Source organism: Pristiophorus japonicus, chromosome 4 (genome assembly GCF_044704955.1).
Source record: "Pristiophorus japonicus isolate sPriJap1 chromosome 4, sPriJap1.hap1, whole genome shotgun sequence".
Taxonomy (NCBI): domain Eukaryota; kingdom Metazoa; phylum Chordata; class Chondrichthyes; family Pristiophoridae; genus Pristiophorus; species Pristiophorus japonicus.
The window spans coordinates 4,956,721-4,973,634 of NC_091980.1; the positions used below are offsets into that span (position 1 = coordinate 4,956,721).

At 48.5% G+C, this 16,914-nt stretch overlaps 1 protein-coding gene across 2 annotated transcripts in view; it reads left to right on the forward strand.

The window, feature by feature from the left end:
- The first annotated feature begins 1,033 nt into the window (after nt 1–1,033).
- canx (calnexin) overlaps nt 1,034–16,914 on the forward strand; it is an 85,497-nt gene continuing 69,616 nt past the window's right edge. The window contains exon 1 of one of the 2 annotated variants that reach the window (XM_070877978.1): nt 1,034–1,104. The gene's annotated coding sequence lies outside the window, so the exon portion shown is untranslated. Of the gene's footprint in view, nt 1,105–9,866; nt 9,891–16,914 lie in introns of those variants that run through there. The other variant, XM_070877980.1, reaches the window with a different exon arrangement.

The window sequence follows — 16,914 nt, forward strand, 5'->3', positions numbered from 1 at the left end:
CCTTTCCTCCCCCCCCCCCCCCTCTCTCCCTTTCCTCCCCCCTCTCTCCCTTTCCTCCCCCCCTCTCTCCCTTTCCTCCCCCCCCTCTCCCTTTCCTCCCCCCCCTCTCCCTTTCCTCCCCCCCCCCTCTCTCCCTTTCCTCCCCCCCCCCCTCTCCCTTTCCTCCCCCCCCCTCTCTCCCTTTCCTCCCCCCCCCTCTCTCCCTTTCCTCCCCCCCCCCCCCCCCTCCCTTTCCTCCCCCCCCCCCCTCTCTCCCTTTCCTCCCCCCCCCCCCTCTCTCCCTTTCCTCCCCCCCCCCCCCCTCTCTCCCTTTCCTCCCCCCCCCCCCTCTCTCCCTTTCCTCCCCCCCCCCCCTCTCTCCCTTTCCTCCCCCCCCCCCTCTCTCCCTTTCCTCCCCCCCCCCCCCCCCTCTCTCCCTTTCCTCCCCCCCCCCCCCCCCCTCTCTCCCTTTCCTCCCCCCCCCCCCTCTCTCCCTTTCCTCCCCCCCCCCCTCTCTCCCTTTCCTCCCCCCCCCCCCTCTCTCCCTTTCCTCCCCCCCCCCCCCCTCTCTCCCTTTCCTCCCCCCCCCCCCCTCTCTCCCTTTCCTCCCCCCCCCCCCCTCTCTCCCTTTCCTCCCCCCCCCCTCTCTCCCTTTCCTCCCCCCCTCTCTCCCTTTCCTCCCCCCCTCTCTCCCTTTCCCTCCCCCCTCTCTCCCTTTCCTCCCCCCCTCTCTCCCTTCCTCCCCCCCCCCCCCCCTCTCTCCCTTTCCTCCCCCCCCCCCTCTCTCTCCCTTTCCTCCCCTCCCCCAGCACTCTCCCCTCCCCCTCCCAGCACCCGGCCACCGGCCACGTGCTCCCCGAGCCCGCCCACTCTTACTTCCTCATCCCGGTTCGTCCAATCCGCGGGCTCCACGAGGGAAGCCCGGCGCGCGCTCGTGCGGGCTGAGGTCATGGTGATTGGCGGCGACCGCGGGCCAATGGCAGCAGGCCGCGCAGGTTGCCCGGGCCAATGGGAGCGGGGCGGGCGGGGGCCCGGGCCAATGGGAGCGGGGCGGGCGGGGGCCCGGGCCAATGGGAGCGGGGCGGGCGGTGTGAGAGCGGTAGCAGCGGCGGAGCGGAGCTGGAGGTGAGCGATGGGCACCGTGTAGTCGGCGGGCGGGAGGGACCCCGGGGGAGACAGCGTGGGCCCGGCCCATGCCCCCAACCCCGGAGCCCAGTGTGGGCCCGCTCCCAGGGTGGCGAGCCCGGGCTGTGCGGATCCATTCCCCCCCCCACGGGCCGGACAGGCCGCGCTCCGAGCCCCTCGGTGGGGCCGGGGCTGTTGTCCGAACCACGGGGCTCGGGCTGTGTGTGTGTGGGGCCTCGTGTCTCCGTTGCTGGGCCTTGAGCTGCTGCCTCCGCCTGACGCCTCGCTGTCAATCCACAATCCGGCTCCTGCAAAGCCCTCAGCGGGGCCTTGTGCTCATGGTGCCTGGGTGTGAGGGAGCTTGGGCCCAGGGCCGGGTTAATGGTGGCCGGGAGTATGGGAGAGAGCCTGGGCCCAGGGCTGGGTTAATGGTGGCTGAGAGAGAGAGAGAGAGAGAGCCTGGGCCCAGGGCTGGGTTAATGGTGGCTGGGTGAGAGAGAGAGAGAGCCTGGGCCCAGGGCTGGGTTAATGGTGGCTGGGTGAGAGAGAGAGAGCCTGGGCTCAGGGCTGGGTTAATGGTGGCTGGGTGAGAGAGAGAGAGCCTGGGCTCAGGGCTGGGTTAATGGTGGCTGGGTGAGAGAGAGCCTGGGCTCAGGGCTGGGTTAATGGTGGCTGGGTGAGAGAGAGAGAGCCTGGGCTCAGGGCTGGGTTAATGGTGGCTGGGTGAGAGAGAGAGAGAGAGCCTGGGCTCAGGGCTGGGTTAATGGTGGCTGAGTGTGTCAGGGCACAGGTTAAGGTCACGGTTACAGCTTCAGTTTATAACATTCCCGGTTGGCCTTTCCCGCACCAGTTGTCATGTGCTGGGTTTCAGGGTGTGTAAAATGTCAAGTCATGTGTGCAGTACATTCTGGAAGCGATTGTCCAGTCCCTTTCAGTCTATCTCTGGAGCGAGTTTTAATTACGTGCAATGAATGACTTCAGGATTACAAATGTGCTATTTTTGTGAAGGGAAGGATGTTTGCGACATCAGGAAGTGTCGTCAGTGTTGGAATATTGGAAATGTGATAGCCAAATGGTGCACAGCAAGCTCCCACAAACAACAATTAAATCAGAATTTTTATTATGATTATTGAGGGATAAATATTGTCCAGGACATTGTGGATAACACTCCTGCTCTTCAAAATAGTGCCATAGCATCTTTTACATCCACCTGAGGGCAGATAAGGCCTCGGTTTAACATCTCATCTGAAAGACAGCACCTCCAACAGAGTAGTGCTCCCTCAGCACTGCACTGGAGTGTCAGCCTAGATTTTGTGCTCAAGTCTCTGGAGTGGGACTTGAAGCCATAACCTCCTAATAATAACATAAGCAATAGGAGCAGGAGTAGGCCATATGGCCCCTCGAGCTTGCTCCACCATTTAATACGATCATGGCAGATCCCATCATGATTTCGGGTCCACTTCCCTGCCCGCTCCGCATAACCCCTTAATCCCTTATCGGTTAAGAAACTGTCTATCTCTGTCTTAAATTTATTCAATGTCCTGGCTTCCACAGTTCCCTGAGGCAGCGAATTCCACAGATTTACAACCCTCAGAAGAAATTCTTCCATCTCAGTTTTAAATGGGCGGCCCCTTATTCTAAGATTATGCCCCCTAGTTCCAGTCTCCCCTATCATTGGAAACATCCTCTCTCTATCTATCTTGTCAAGCCCCCTCAATCTTAGATGTTTCGATAAGACCACCTCTCATTCTTCTGACTCTGGTGAGGGCAAGATAGGGGAGACAAGAACATGGAACATAATAGGAACAGGAGTAGGCCATTTGGCCCCTCGAGCCTGATCCGTCATTCAATGAGACTATGGTTGCAATATCTCCATATCCTTAGATTCCCTTAATATCCAGAAAGAGATGTAGGGTATCTGCAAAAACTGAATGCTGGAAATGTATAGGTCAGTCTAACAATTCCATTCTCACAGATAATATCACCTCTCTTGCCATCCCATCTGTTGGTCCCTTAGAGGACGAGACCAGGGAATTAGTAATGGGGAACATGGCGATGGCAGAAACTCTGAACAAATATTTTATATCAGTCTTTACAGTAGAGGACATAACAATAATCCAACAGTGAATAGTCAAGGGGCTATAGTGGGGGAAGGAACTTAATACAATCACTGAGGAGGTGGTACTCTAAGATAATGGAACTAAAAGCAGATAAATCCCTTGGACTTGATGGCTTGCATTCTAGGGTCTTAAGAGAAGTAGCGGCAGGGATTGTGGATGCATTGGTTGTAATTGACCAACATTCCCTGAATTCTGGGGAGGTCCCAGCAGATTGGAAAACTGCAAATGTAACGCCCCTATTTAAAAAAAAAAGGAGGCAGACAATAACCAGGAAACAATAGACCAGTTAGCCTAACATCTGTGGTTATGAAAATGTTGGAGTCCATTATTAAAGAAGCAGGACATTTTGAAAAGCATAATTTGGTCAGGCAGAGTCAGCATGGATTTATGAAGGGGAAATCATGTTTGACAAATTTGCTGGAGTTCTTTGAGGATGTAACAAAGAGGGTGGATAAAGGGGAACCAATGGATGTGGTGTATTTGGACTTCCAGAAGTCATTTGACAAGGTTGCTGCACAAGATAAAAGTTCACGGGATTGGGGGTAATATATTAGCATGGATAGAGGATTGGCTAACTAACAGAAAACAGAGTCGGGATAAATGGTTCATTCTCGGGTTGGCAACCAGTAACCAGTGGGGTGCTGCAGGGGTCAGTGCTAGGACCTCAACTATTTACAATCTATATTAACGACTTGGAAGAAGGGACTGAGTGTAATGTAGCCAAGTTTGCTTATGATACAAAGATGGGAGGAAAAGCAATGTGTGAGGAGGACACACAAAATCTGCAGGAGGACATAGACAGGCTAAGTGAGTGGGCAAAAATTTGGCAGATGGAGCATAATGTTGGAAAGTGTGAGGTCATGCACTTTGATTTTTTTCTGCCAAAGTGCAAGTTATTATTTAAATGGAGAAAGATTGCAAAGTGCTGCAGTGCAGCGGGACCTGGGGGTACTTATGCATGAAACACAAAAGGTTAGTATGTAGGTACAGCAAGTGATCAGGAAGGCCAATGGAATCTTGGCCTTTATTGCAAAGGGGATGGAGTATAAAAGCAGGGAAGTCTTGCTACAGTTATACAGGGTATTGGTGAGGCCACACCTGGAATACTGTGTACAGTTTTGGTTTCCATATTTAGGAAAGGATATACTTGCTTTGGAGGCAGTTCAGAGAAGGTTCACTCGGTTGATTCCGGAGATGAGGGGGTTGATTTGAGAAAAGGTTGAGTAATGAGAGGTGATCTTATCGAATCGTATAAGGTTGAGCGGGCTTAACGAGGTGGATTCAGAGAGAATGTTTCCACTGATCGGGGGCATAATCTTAGAATAAGGGGCTGCCCATTTAAAACAGATGAGAAATTTCTTCTGAGGGTTGTAAATCTGTGAAATTCGCTGCCTCAGAGCTGTGGAAGCTGGGACATTGAATACATTTAAGACAGAGATACAGTTTCTTAACCGATAAGGAAATAAGGGTTGTGGAATGCGGGCGGGGAAGTGGACCTGAGTCCATGATCAGATCAGGCATGATCGTATTAAATGGTGGAGCAGGCTCGAGGGGGCCGCATGGCTTGCTCCTATTTCTTACATTCTTACGTTCAACTAATTTGATTCTGTCCCATGCTTTGCACCTCCGAGGCTTGGCCATCACCTCACCTGAGGTATCTTGCACCGAGGGGGCAGCCTGCGAGAAGTTTACACTTCTGCACAGTCTGTGCGGGTTGAGATGGGGAATGTCTGCAGGAGAAAAGTCCGCTTGTTCTTCTGGCACCGAATGTTAACTAGCACTTCGCAAGTCAGGTGCCTGACTGACTACTGACTAAATCTCCCCATGTGCTCTGATAGCTGTTTATATAAAAAAATCGTTCACTGGATGTAGGCGTTGCCAGCAAGGCCAGCATTTATTGCTCATCCCTAACTACCCTTGGGAAGGTGGTGGTGAGCTGCCATTTCCCAGTTAAGATTCAACCAGATTGTTGTGGGCCAAGACCGGGTAATGGCGGCATATTTCTTTCCCTAAAGAGACAGTAGTGAACCAGATTAGAATCCTGGCCAATATTTATCCCTCAATCAACATAACTAAAACAGATTATCTGAGTCATTATCACATTGCTGTCTGTGGGAGCCTGCTGTGTGCAAGTTGGCTGCCGTGTTTCCCACATTACAACAGTGACTACATTCCAAAAGCACTTCATTGGCTGTAAAGCGCTTTGCGATGTCCGGTGGTCGTGAAAGGCGCAATATAAATGCAAGTCTTTTGCTTCAGATGGGTTTTTATAACAATACGATAGTTTCATGGTCACCATTACCGACACTAGCTTTTTATTCCAGATTTATTTAGTTAACTGAGATTAAATTCCCCAGCTGCAGGAGTAGGCCCTTCGAGCCTGCACCACCATTCAATAAGATCACGGCTGATCATTCACCTCAGTATCCCTTTCCTGCTTTCGCTCCATACCCCTTGATCCCTTTAGCCGTAAGGGCCACATCTAACTCCCTTTTGCATATACCCAATGAACTGGCATCAACAACTTTCTGTGGTAGAGAATTCCACAGGTTCACCACTCTCTGGGTAAAGAAGTTTCTCCTCATCTCAGTCCTAAATGGCCTACCCCTTATCCTTAGACTGTGACCCCTGGTTCTGGACTTCCCCAACATCGGGAACATTCTTCCTGCATCTAACCTGCCGAATCCCATCAGAATTTTATATGTTTTTATGAGATCCCCTCTCATTCTTCTCCAGGCCTCTACATTACTCATCCAATAACATAACCACCATTCCCCATACTGAGAGTAGCTGTGTTATGCAGAGAAGAAAGTAATTTTGAAAGATAGTACTGTGCTGGGTGGGATTCATATTTAGAGGAATAGAACACAAAATTAGGATCTGGAATGTGCCTGAGGGCTATGGGGTATGGTAGCATAATGCTAATGTTACTAGACTAGTAATCCACAGGCCTGGACTAATCAGGTGACAAGTTCAAATTCCTTCCTCCCCCTCCTCCCGCCCCCCCTCCATGCAGCTGGGGAATTTAAATTCAGTTAACTAAATAAATCTGGAATTAAAAAGCTAGTATCAGTAATGGTGATTATCATAAAAACCTGTTGGGTTAACTTTTGTTCTTTCAGGAAGGGAATTTTGCTGTCCTTACCCGATCTGGCCTATGTGACTCCAGACAGTGATGCCCCTCATGGTTAAATGGCCTGCCACTGTTTATTGCTGAGGCTGACACATGAATGATGTTTACTGGGGGACACCTGTGGAAGGAGCAAAGAACTGGTTTAAGTGAAGAAAATAGATTTTCCTCCTGCTCGGCTCCAACATGATTCAACCTGAAGTTGGGTGAAGCATCCCATTTTTGCCCCAGCTTTGTTTTGTATTTCTACGCCAGTGATCCTTCTGGCTTCTGTGTACGTCTCAAAATGCCGGACAGAGAAAGATCAACGAGTCCGCCCAGACTCTCATTCTGTTGTGATGTCTTGCAGCTGCCCAGGCCTGATGCACTCAAATTCCTCTCCCTTAACCTCTCCACCTCCCCCTCTCCTCTGTTCCTTAAAACCGATTTCTTTGATCAAGCTTGTGGTCACCCAGAGTCATCGAATGATGCGGCACAGAAGGAGGCCATTCGGCCCATCGTGCTGTGTTTGCTCTTTGGTAGACATATTAAATTAGTAACACTCCCCTGCTCTTTTTCTCAAACCCTGTGCATTATTTCCCTTCCAATATTCAATTCTCTTTTGAAAATTACTATTGAATCTGCTTCCACCGCTCTTTCAGGCAGCGCATTCCAGATCACACTAACTCGCTGTTTTTTTTTAAGTTTCCTCATCTGTCGTCTTGTTCTTGTGCCAGTTGCCTTAAATCTGTGAACCCTAGTTACCGAGATCGATAAATTTTTGTTGGGCAAGGGTATTAAGGGTTACGGAACTAAGGCTGGTATATGGTAAGATACAGATCAGCCATGATCTAATTGAATAGGGGAACCCTCCCTTTCCTTCAACCACTGTCTGTCCCACCTGTGACAAAGACTGTAATTCCTGTACTGGACTGTTCAGTCACCTGAGAACTCACTTTTAGGGTGGAAGCAAGTTTTCCTCGATTTCGAAGGATTGCCTATGATGATCATGAATAGAGGAACAGGCTCAAGGGGCTGAATGGCCTCCTCCTGTTCCTATAAAAACATAAGTCTGTCAGTTGTGGCTGGAGGTTATTCACTTTGGTATGAAGAATAGAAAAACAGAATATATTTTAAATGGTGAGAAACTATTACATGTAGGTGTTCAGAGAAACGTTGGTGTCCTCGTACAGGAAATGCAAAGCTAGTATACAGTTACAGCAGGCAATTAGGAATGCAAATGGCTCGTTGGTCTTTATTGCAAGGGGGTTGGAGTATAAGAGTAAGGAAGTCTTGCTACAGTTGCACAGGGTTTTGGTGAGACCACACCTGGAGTACTGTGCGCAGTCCTGGTCTCCTTATCTGAGAAAGGACATACCTGCCTTCGAGACGAAGGTTCACTGGATTGATCCCTGGGGTGAGGGGGTTGTAGTATGAGGAGATTGTTGGGGCCAGTTCGTTCGATATATTCAAGAGAGTTAGATGTGGCCCTTACGGCTAACGGGATCAGGGGGTATGGAGAGAAAGCAGGAATGGGGTACTGAAGTTGCATGATCAGCCATGATATTGAATGGTGGTGAAGGGTCGAATGGCCTACTCCTGCACCTATTTTCTATGTTTGTGTTTCTATGATTGGGCCTATGCTCCCTGGAGTTTAGAAGAATGAGCGGTAATCTCATTCAAACATATAAGATTCTGAAGGGGGTTGACAGGATAGATGGTAAGAGGTTGTTTCCCCCTGGCTGGAGAATCTAGAACTAGGGGGTATAGTCTCGGGGTAAGTGGTAGGCCATTTAAGACTGAGATGAGGAGGAATTCCTTCAGAGGGTGGTGCGGGGGAGTGGAGGGGGGAGTTTGTGGGGTAGGGGAGATCGTTATTCCCAGCTGAGTGAGGGGAGGAGGACAGAGGGCATTGATTAATTGCCATACACTGTCAGAATCATAGAAATTTACAGCACGGAAGGAGGCCATTCGACCCATCGTGTCCGTGCTGGCCGACAAAGCTACCCAGCCTAATCCCACTTTCCAGCTCTCGGTCCGTAGCCCTATAGGTTAAGGCACTTCAAGTGCACATCCAAGTACTTTTTAAATGTGGTGAGGGTTTCTGCCTCTACCACCCTTTCAGGCCGTGAGTTCCAGACCTCCACCACCCTCTGGGTGAAGAAATTTCCCCTCTAAACCTCCCCCCAATTACTTTAAACCTATGCCCTCTGGTTGTTGACCCCTCTGCCAAGGGGAACAGGTCCTTCCTATCCACTCTATCCAGGCCACTCTTAATTTTATACACCTCAATAAGGTCTCCCCTCAGCCTCCTCTGTTCCAGAGAAAACAACCCCAGCCTATCCAATCTCTCCTCATGGCTAAAATCTTTCCTCATCGCTCAAGGTGTGGCTTCTGAACTGGTTCTAGCAGTTGCAGTGTGTGTGGAGTATGGGGCAAAGACTGTACCTTTTGGAGTGGAGACTCGGTCCCTGTTGACAAAAATGCCTGATGACCTTTTAACTTGGGGGAGGTTTCATCACAAATTTGCCGGTGACTAATTGGGTCCCAATTATGGGTCGATGCTTTCCTTCTGTAAGCGCTGGATTGGACCTTTTTTATTGACTCTGCTCACCTTCAATTTCACAACGGCATTGTCCTGTTGCAACAGTTGCAGTATAATTGCCACATAGGTTATTTGCCACATGTAGAATTTCCTGTTCAGTGCTGGCATCGCATGTAACTCTGGTGGCTTGCCGCCAGTTTCCTTGTGATCAGAGACAGCACAGGAGACCATTCTGGCCATCGTCACCGTGAGGGAGATCTCCAATTACCTCCCTCCCCACCCCCCCCCCCCCCCCCAGCTCTTTCCCCATAGCCCTGCAAATCTTTCCTTTTCAAGTATTTACCCAATTCCGCACCACCTTTTTTATATACATTTTTATTTAAGAAGGTTGGTGGCCAGGAGACACATTTAAAGTAATTGGCACAAGAACCAGGGGTGAGGTTTTTGTTTTGATCTGGAATGCGCTGCCTGAAAGGACGTTGGAAGCAGATTTCGCGGTGGAAGGTGATCTTATCGAAATGTATAAGGTTATGAGGGGGGCTTGACAAGGTGGATGCAGAGAGGATGTTTCCACTGATGGGGAGACTAGAACTAGGGGGAACAATCTTAGAATAAGGGGCCGTCCATTTAAAACTGAGATGAGGAAGCATTTCTTCTCAGAGGGTTGTAAATCTGTGGAATTCACTGCCTCTGTGGAAGCTGGGTCATTGAATAAATTTAAGACTGAGATAGACAGTTTCTTAATCGATAAGGGGTTATGGGGAGCGGGCGGGGAAGTGGAGCTGAGTTCATGATCAGATTAGCCATGATCGTATTAAATGGTGGAGCAGAGTCGAGGGGCTGTATGGCCTACTCCTGTTCCGATTTCTCATGTTCTTATTCAATAGTAACTTTCGAAAGGGAAATGGATAAATCATCATAGGCAGTCACTCAGAATGGAGGAAGACTTGCTTCCACTCCTAAAGTGAGTTCTTTGGCTGAACAGTCCAATACGAGAACCACAGACTCTCAGGTAGGACAGACAGTCAAATACTTGATTAGGAATAATTGGCAGGGGCTATGGGGTGGTGGGGGTAATTGGATATCTCTACCAAAGAGGCACGATGGACCGAATGACCTACTCCTCTGCTTTACCTTTCTATGATGTAAATGCAGGTCAATCGTTCATTTCTCTTTCTTTAACTAAGTCTCCGAAGTGGGTGCGCTGGAAGGTGGGCTTGCCTGAGCAATTTACCCCTCCTCTCTATTTACCCCCCAACCCCCATATTGGTCTGAATCTCGACTGTGGGAAGTGTGTTCCCAAGCAGGGGGTGGGGGAATGGTCAGTAAAGTTGGCATGGAGTGGGCAGGTGCTCAACCTGGTACGAGTGGCAGGATTAGTGACCTTGACCGAGGGGAGGTCACACGGCTGTTCTGCAAGCTGAAGTTGGTGTGTGGTCTCGAGAGAAAAATGGCGGGGAATTTAGAGGGATTTATGTCATGCACAAGTCCCAACGAGAAATTCTTCCTCATTCCACCCGTTGTGTTTTCCCTCCTCTCTACCTTTTCGCAATATTCGATTCTGCAGTTTTATTTTCAAATGTATAACGCTTTTTTCTTGGGTACAGGATCTGAGCGCCAGTGTAGTGACATTGGGAGGTCTGACCCAGGGATTACTGGGCGGGTGTAGCGCTGTGCACCCAGAGCTGGGATTTATGCCGCGGGCTTCTCTCACGCAGGGTGTGAAGACGTTGGTTTGGTTCCTTGCCAGCAGTTTAATTTCTGTGCTGGTGAAGATGTGGAATAATGATGGGGAAATTCAAGATAGGCAGTGTCTGTATCGAGCACCCCGAGGGCAGATGGTGCATAGACAAATGGATTTTACATTTTAAAACACCTTTTATGACCTCCGGTTATCCCAAAGTGCTTTACAGCCAATGAAGTACTTTTGAAGTGTAGTCACTATTGTAATGTGGGAAACGCGGCAGCCAGTGTGAGCACAGCAAGCTCCCACACACAGCAATGAGGTAAATTACCAGCCAATTCTTTTTGTTTTAGTGATGTTGGTTATTAGATATTGGCCAGGGCAGGGGATAACTCCTCTGTTCTTCTTTGAAATAGTGGGATCTTTTGCATCCAGCTGAGAGGGCAGTCGGAGAAAGAAAAGACTTGCATTTATATAGCGCCTTTCACTACCAGACACTGCAAAATGCTTTACAGCCAATGAAGTACTTTTTGAAGTGTAGTCACTTGTAATGGGGGAAACGTGGCAGTCAGTGTGCGTATAGCAAGCTCCCACAAGCAGCAATGTGATAATGACAAAGTTATTGAGGCCAGTTCGTTAGATATATTAAAAAGGGAGTGAGAAATGGTCCTATGGCTAAAGGGATCAAGAGGTATGGAGAGAAAGCAGGAATGGGGTACTGAAGTTGCATGATCAGCCATGATCATATTGAATGGTGGTGCAGGCTCGAAGGACCGAATGGCCTACTCCCACACCTATTTTCCATGTTTCTATGACTGATGACTAGATAATCTGTTTTTGTTAACATGGGGAGATAAATATTGGCCAGGACACAACTCTCCTGCTCTTCGAAATAGTGGCATGAGATCTTTTACGTCCACCTGAGAGAGCAGACGGGGCCTCGGTTTAATGTCCCATCTGAAAGACGGCACCGGGAGCGTAGGTCTGGGTTTTTGTGTTCGGCTCGATTTGGTGCAGAGCATAGCTGCTTCAGCCCCAACCACCAGTGAGACTTTTCCCATACACCACCATCCTTGTGGTCAGTGAGCGAGACTGGTGGTTATTGGCGATTTTTGTGCATGTGGCCAAAGCTGTTTCGCACAGGGCTGTTCCAGGCCAGCAGACTCATCAATCCGAGGTCGGCAGCAAGTGGACTAACAACTGCCCCATCCAGCTGGATTTAGAAAAACAGAAGTAGTTTACCAAATTGTAACATCTCTGCCATCGAATGTGGGTTCAAGCCTGCGAGTTTCCCCAGGTTGTTACATTGGCTCAGTGGGTAGCACATTTGTCTCTGATTCAGAAGGTTGTACGTTCAGTGGTCCAATCTGGGACTTGAGTTCATAAATCAGACTGGCACTCCATTTGGTCTCCTTAGAAAGACATACTTGCCTTGCAACGGTTCACCAGACTGATTCCTGGGACAAGGGGGTTTTCGTATGAGGAGAGATTCGGTAGATTGGGCCTGTATTCCCTAGAGTTTAGAAGAATGAGAGGGGATCTCATTGAAACATACAATTCTTACAGGGATTGACAGGGTAGATGCAGGGAGGATGTTTCTCCTTGGCTGGGGAGTCGAGAACCAGGGGTCTCAAGATAAGGGGTCGGCCATTTAAGACTGAGATGAGGAGGAATTTCTTCAGAGGGTGGTGAATCTTTGGAATTCTCTACCCCAGAGGGCTGTGGATGCTCAGTCGTTGAGTATATTCACGACATATCAGTAGATGTTTGGATATCAAGGGATAGGGCAGGAAAGTGGAGTTGAGGTCGAAGATCAGCCATGATCGTATTGAATGGCGGAGCAGGATCGAGGGGCCAGATGATCTACTCCAGCTCCTGATTCTTATGTTCATTGTCAGAGGTGCTGCTCATAGAAACATAGAAAATGGGTGCAGGAGTAGGCCATTCGGCCCTTTGAGCCTGCACCGCCATTCAATGAGTTCATGGCTGAACATGCAACTTCAGTACCCCATTCCTGCTTTCTCGCCATACCCCTTGATCCCCCGAGTAGTAAGGACTACATCTAACTCCTTTTTGAATATATTTAGTGAATTGGCCGCAACAACTTTCTGTGGTAGAGAATTCCACAAGTTCACCACTCTCTGGGTGAAGAAGTTTCTCCTCATCTCGGTCCTAAATGGCTTACCCCTTATCCTTAGACTGTGGCCTCTGGTTCTGGACTTCCCCAACATTGGGAACATTCTTCCTGCATCTAACCTGTCTAAACCCGTCAGAATTTTAAACGTTTCTATGAGATCCCCTCTCATTCTTCTGAACTCCAGTGAATACAAGCCCAGTTGATCCAGTCTTTCTTGATATGTCAGTCCCGCCATCCCGGGAATCAGTCTGGTGAACCTTCGCTGCACTCCCTCAATAGCAAGAATGTCCTTCCTCAAGTTAGGAGACGAAAACTGTACACAATACTCCAGGTGTGGCCTCACCAAGGCCCTGTACAACTGTAGTAACACCTCCCTGCCCCTGTACTCAAATCCCCTCGCTATGAAGGCCAACATGCCATTTGCTTTTTTATGTACCTGCATGCCAACCTTCAGTGACTGATGTACCATGACACCTCCCCTTTTCCTAATCTGTCACCATTCAGATAATAGTCTGTCTCTCTGTTTTTACCACCAAAGTGGATAACCTCACATTTATCCACATTATACTTCATCTGCCATGCATTTGCCCACTTACCTAACCTATCCAAGTCACTCTGCAGCCTCATAGCATCCTCCTCGCAGCTCTCACTGCCACCCAACTTAGTGTCATCTGCAAATTTGGAGATACTACATTTAATCCCCTTGTCTAAATCATTAATGTACAATGTAAACAGCTGGGGCCCCAGCACAGAACCTTGCGGTACCCCACTAGTCACTGCCTGTCATTCTAAAAATTACCCATTTACTCCTACTCTTTGTTTCCTGTCTGCCGACCAGTTCTCAACCCACGTCAGCACACTACCCCCAATCCCATGTGCTTTAACTTTGCACATTAATCTCTTGTGTGGGACCTTGTCGAAAGCCTTCTGAAAGTCCAAATACACCACATCAACTGGTTCTCCCTTGTCCACTTTACTGGAAACATCCTCAAAAAATTCCAGAAGATTTGTCAAGCATGATTTCCCTTTCACAAATCCATGCTGACTTGGGCCTATCATGTCACCTCTTTCCAAATGCGCTGCTATGACATCCTTAATAATTGATTCCATCATTTTACCCACTACTGAGGTCAGGCTGACTGGTCTGTAATTCCGTTTTCTCCCTTTTTTAAAAAGTGGGGTTACATTGGCTACACTCCACTCCATAAGAACTGATCCAGAGTCTATGGAATGTCGGAAAATGACTGTCAATGCATCCGCTATTTCCAAGGCCATCTCCTTAAATATTCTGGGATGCAGTCTATCAGGCCCTGGGGATTTATCTGCCTTCAATCCCATCAATTTCCCCAACACAATTTCCCGACTAATAAGGATTTCCCTCAGTTCCTCCTTCTTACTAGACCCTCTGACCCCTTTTATATCCGGAAGGTTGTTTGTGTCTTCCTTAGTGAATACCGAACCAAAGTACTTGTTCAATTGGTCTGCCATTTCTTTGTTCCCCGTTATGACTTCCCCTGATTCTGACTGCAGGGGACCTAAGTTTGTCTTTACTAACCTTTTTCTCTTTACATATCTATAGAATAATGCATTATACCAAAGCCTTTTTCTGGTGGCTGTTAAAGATCCCTTGGCACTGTTGCCAAAAAAGAGCAGTGTGTTTTCCTGTGTCATAGGAAGGGGAGGCTATTCTGCCCCTCGAGCCTGTTCTGCCATTCAGTTAGATCATGGCTGATTGACGTCTGAACTCTATTTCCCTGCCTTAGCTACATGTTCCTTGATACCCTTACCCAACAAGAATATAAGGGTGTCCAGGACACTGGAGTGACCGGACCAACCAACACCACCAAAAACCAGTCACTCATAAAAACGCTGGACATAGGAGCAGGAGTAGGCCATTCGGCCCCTCGAACCTGCTCCGCCATTCAATAAGATCATGGCTGATCTGATCATGGACTCAGCTCCACTTCCCTGCCCGCTTCCCATAACCCTTGACTCCCTTATCGTTCAAAATTCTGTCTATCTCCACCTTAAATATATTCAATGACCCAGCCTCCACAGCTCTCTGGGGCAGAGAATTCCACAGATTTACAACCCTCTGAGAGAAGGGGGTTGACTTATGAAGATAGGTTTGGCCTATACTCCTTGGAGTTCAGAAGAATGAGAGGTGATCTTATTGAAACATGTAAGATGAAGGGGCTTGACAAGGTGGATGCAAAGGATATTTCAACTCAGGAAAATACAACTAGGGGACATAGTCTCAGAATAAGGGGCCGCTCATTTAATACTGAGGTGAGGAGAAATTTCTTCTGAGGGTTGTAAATCTCGAAGGGCCGAATGGCCTGTTCCTGCACCTATTTTCTATGTTTCTATGAAACACGGCAGCCAATATGCACGCAGCAAGCTCCCACAAACAGAAATATGATAATGACCAGATCATCTGTTTTAGTGATGGTCAAGGAAGAAAGACTTGCATTTATATAGCGCCTTTCATGACCACCAGATATCTCAAAGCGCTTTACAGCCAATGAAGTACTTTTGGAGTGTGGTCACTGTTGTAATGTGGGAAATGCGGCAGCCAATCTAGGCTTGTATTAGCTTGATTCCCGTCTCTCCTTCCTTGGTCTTCAGCCAACATCACTCTCTACTTGTCATTTGAATCAGAAAATGAGCTTTTGTTAGCCCCCTTGAGAGAGCTTTGGCGGAGTTTGCAGTTACCAGGCTGGACAGGAGCTAGTTCTGTTGTGAACTGTTTGCTAATTGACAAAGTACAAATGTCTGTCTTGTCCTGAGCAATCAATACTGTTGGAGAAAGGAATCACAGGACCATGAGTCACAATCTTCTCTACGAGGATGCGAGATTTAAGATAATCGGCAGAAGGACAGATAAGAATTTTCTTTACGCAGTTGTGATCTGGAACGCGTTGCCTGAAAGGGGGGTGAAAGCAGATTTAATAGCAACTTTCACAAAGAGAAATACTTTACAGGGAAAAAAAATTGCAGGTCAATGGGGAAAGGGCAAGGTGGAATCGGACTAATTGGATCGCTCTTTCAAAGAGCAGGCACGATGGGCCGAATGGCCGCCTTCTCTGCTGTACGATTCTTTTTTCCATTCAATACACCTGGGTGGGTGTTTTAAGTGACCTCCCAGGGTCAGCCGTGGCTCAGTGGGTAGCACACTCTCCTCTGAGCCTGAAGGTTATGGGTTCACGTCCCACTCAGGAACTTCAGTACATAACCCAGGCTGACACTCCAGTGCAGTGCTGAGGGAGTGTCGCAGTGTCGGAGGGACAGTACTGAGAACGTGCCGCACTGTCGGTGGGGAAGTACTGAGGGAGCGCCGCACTGAGATGTTAAACTGATGTTCCGTGTGTGCTCTCGTGTGGATGTAAAAGATCCCATGGCACTATTTCGAAGAAGAGCTCGGGAGTTATCCCCGGTGTCCTGGGGCCAATATTTATCCTTCAATCAACGTAACAAAAACAGATTATCAGGTCATTATCACATTGCTGTTTGTGGGAGCTTGCTGTGTGCAAATTGACTGCTGTATTTCCCACATTACAACAGTGACTATACTCCAAAAGTACTTCAGTGGCTATAAAGCGCTTTGAGACATCCGGTGGTCCTGAAAGGTGCTATAGAAAAGGAAGTCTTTCTTTCCCAGGGTGCCCTGAGCTAGCAGATAAAAAATGTGTTTGATGCGTTGTCCAATTGTCTGTGTGCTCTGAGGTGGGGATGGGGTTGTATAACTTCCCGTCGGAGCATGGTTGGGTTTTGCAACTTTGGGTTAGAAGGCGAAACATTTCCTCAAAGTCAACCTGGCTCGGTTGGCAACAACTGTCGTCCATGAGCCAGGGAGCTGTGGGTTCAAGCCCCATTCCAGAACAAGAGCAGGTTGGGCCTGTACTCATTGGAATTTAGAAGAATGAGGGGTGATCCTACTGAAACGATTCTGAGGGGGCTTGACAGGGTAGATGCAGAGAGGATGTTTCTCCTCATGGGGGAAATCTAGAACTAGGGGGCATAGTTTCAGAATAAGGGGTCGCCCATTTAAAATGGAAATGAGGAGGAGTTTTTTCTCTGAGGGATTGTGAATCTGTGGAATTCTCTACCCCAGAGAGCTGTGGAGGCTGGGTCATTGAATATATTTAAGGCGGAGATAGACAGATTGTTGAATAAGGGAGTCGAGGGTTATGTGGAGCGGGTGGGGAAGTGGAG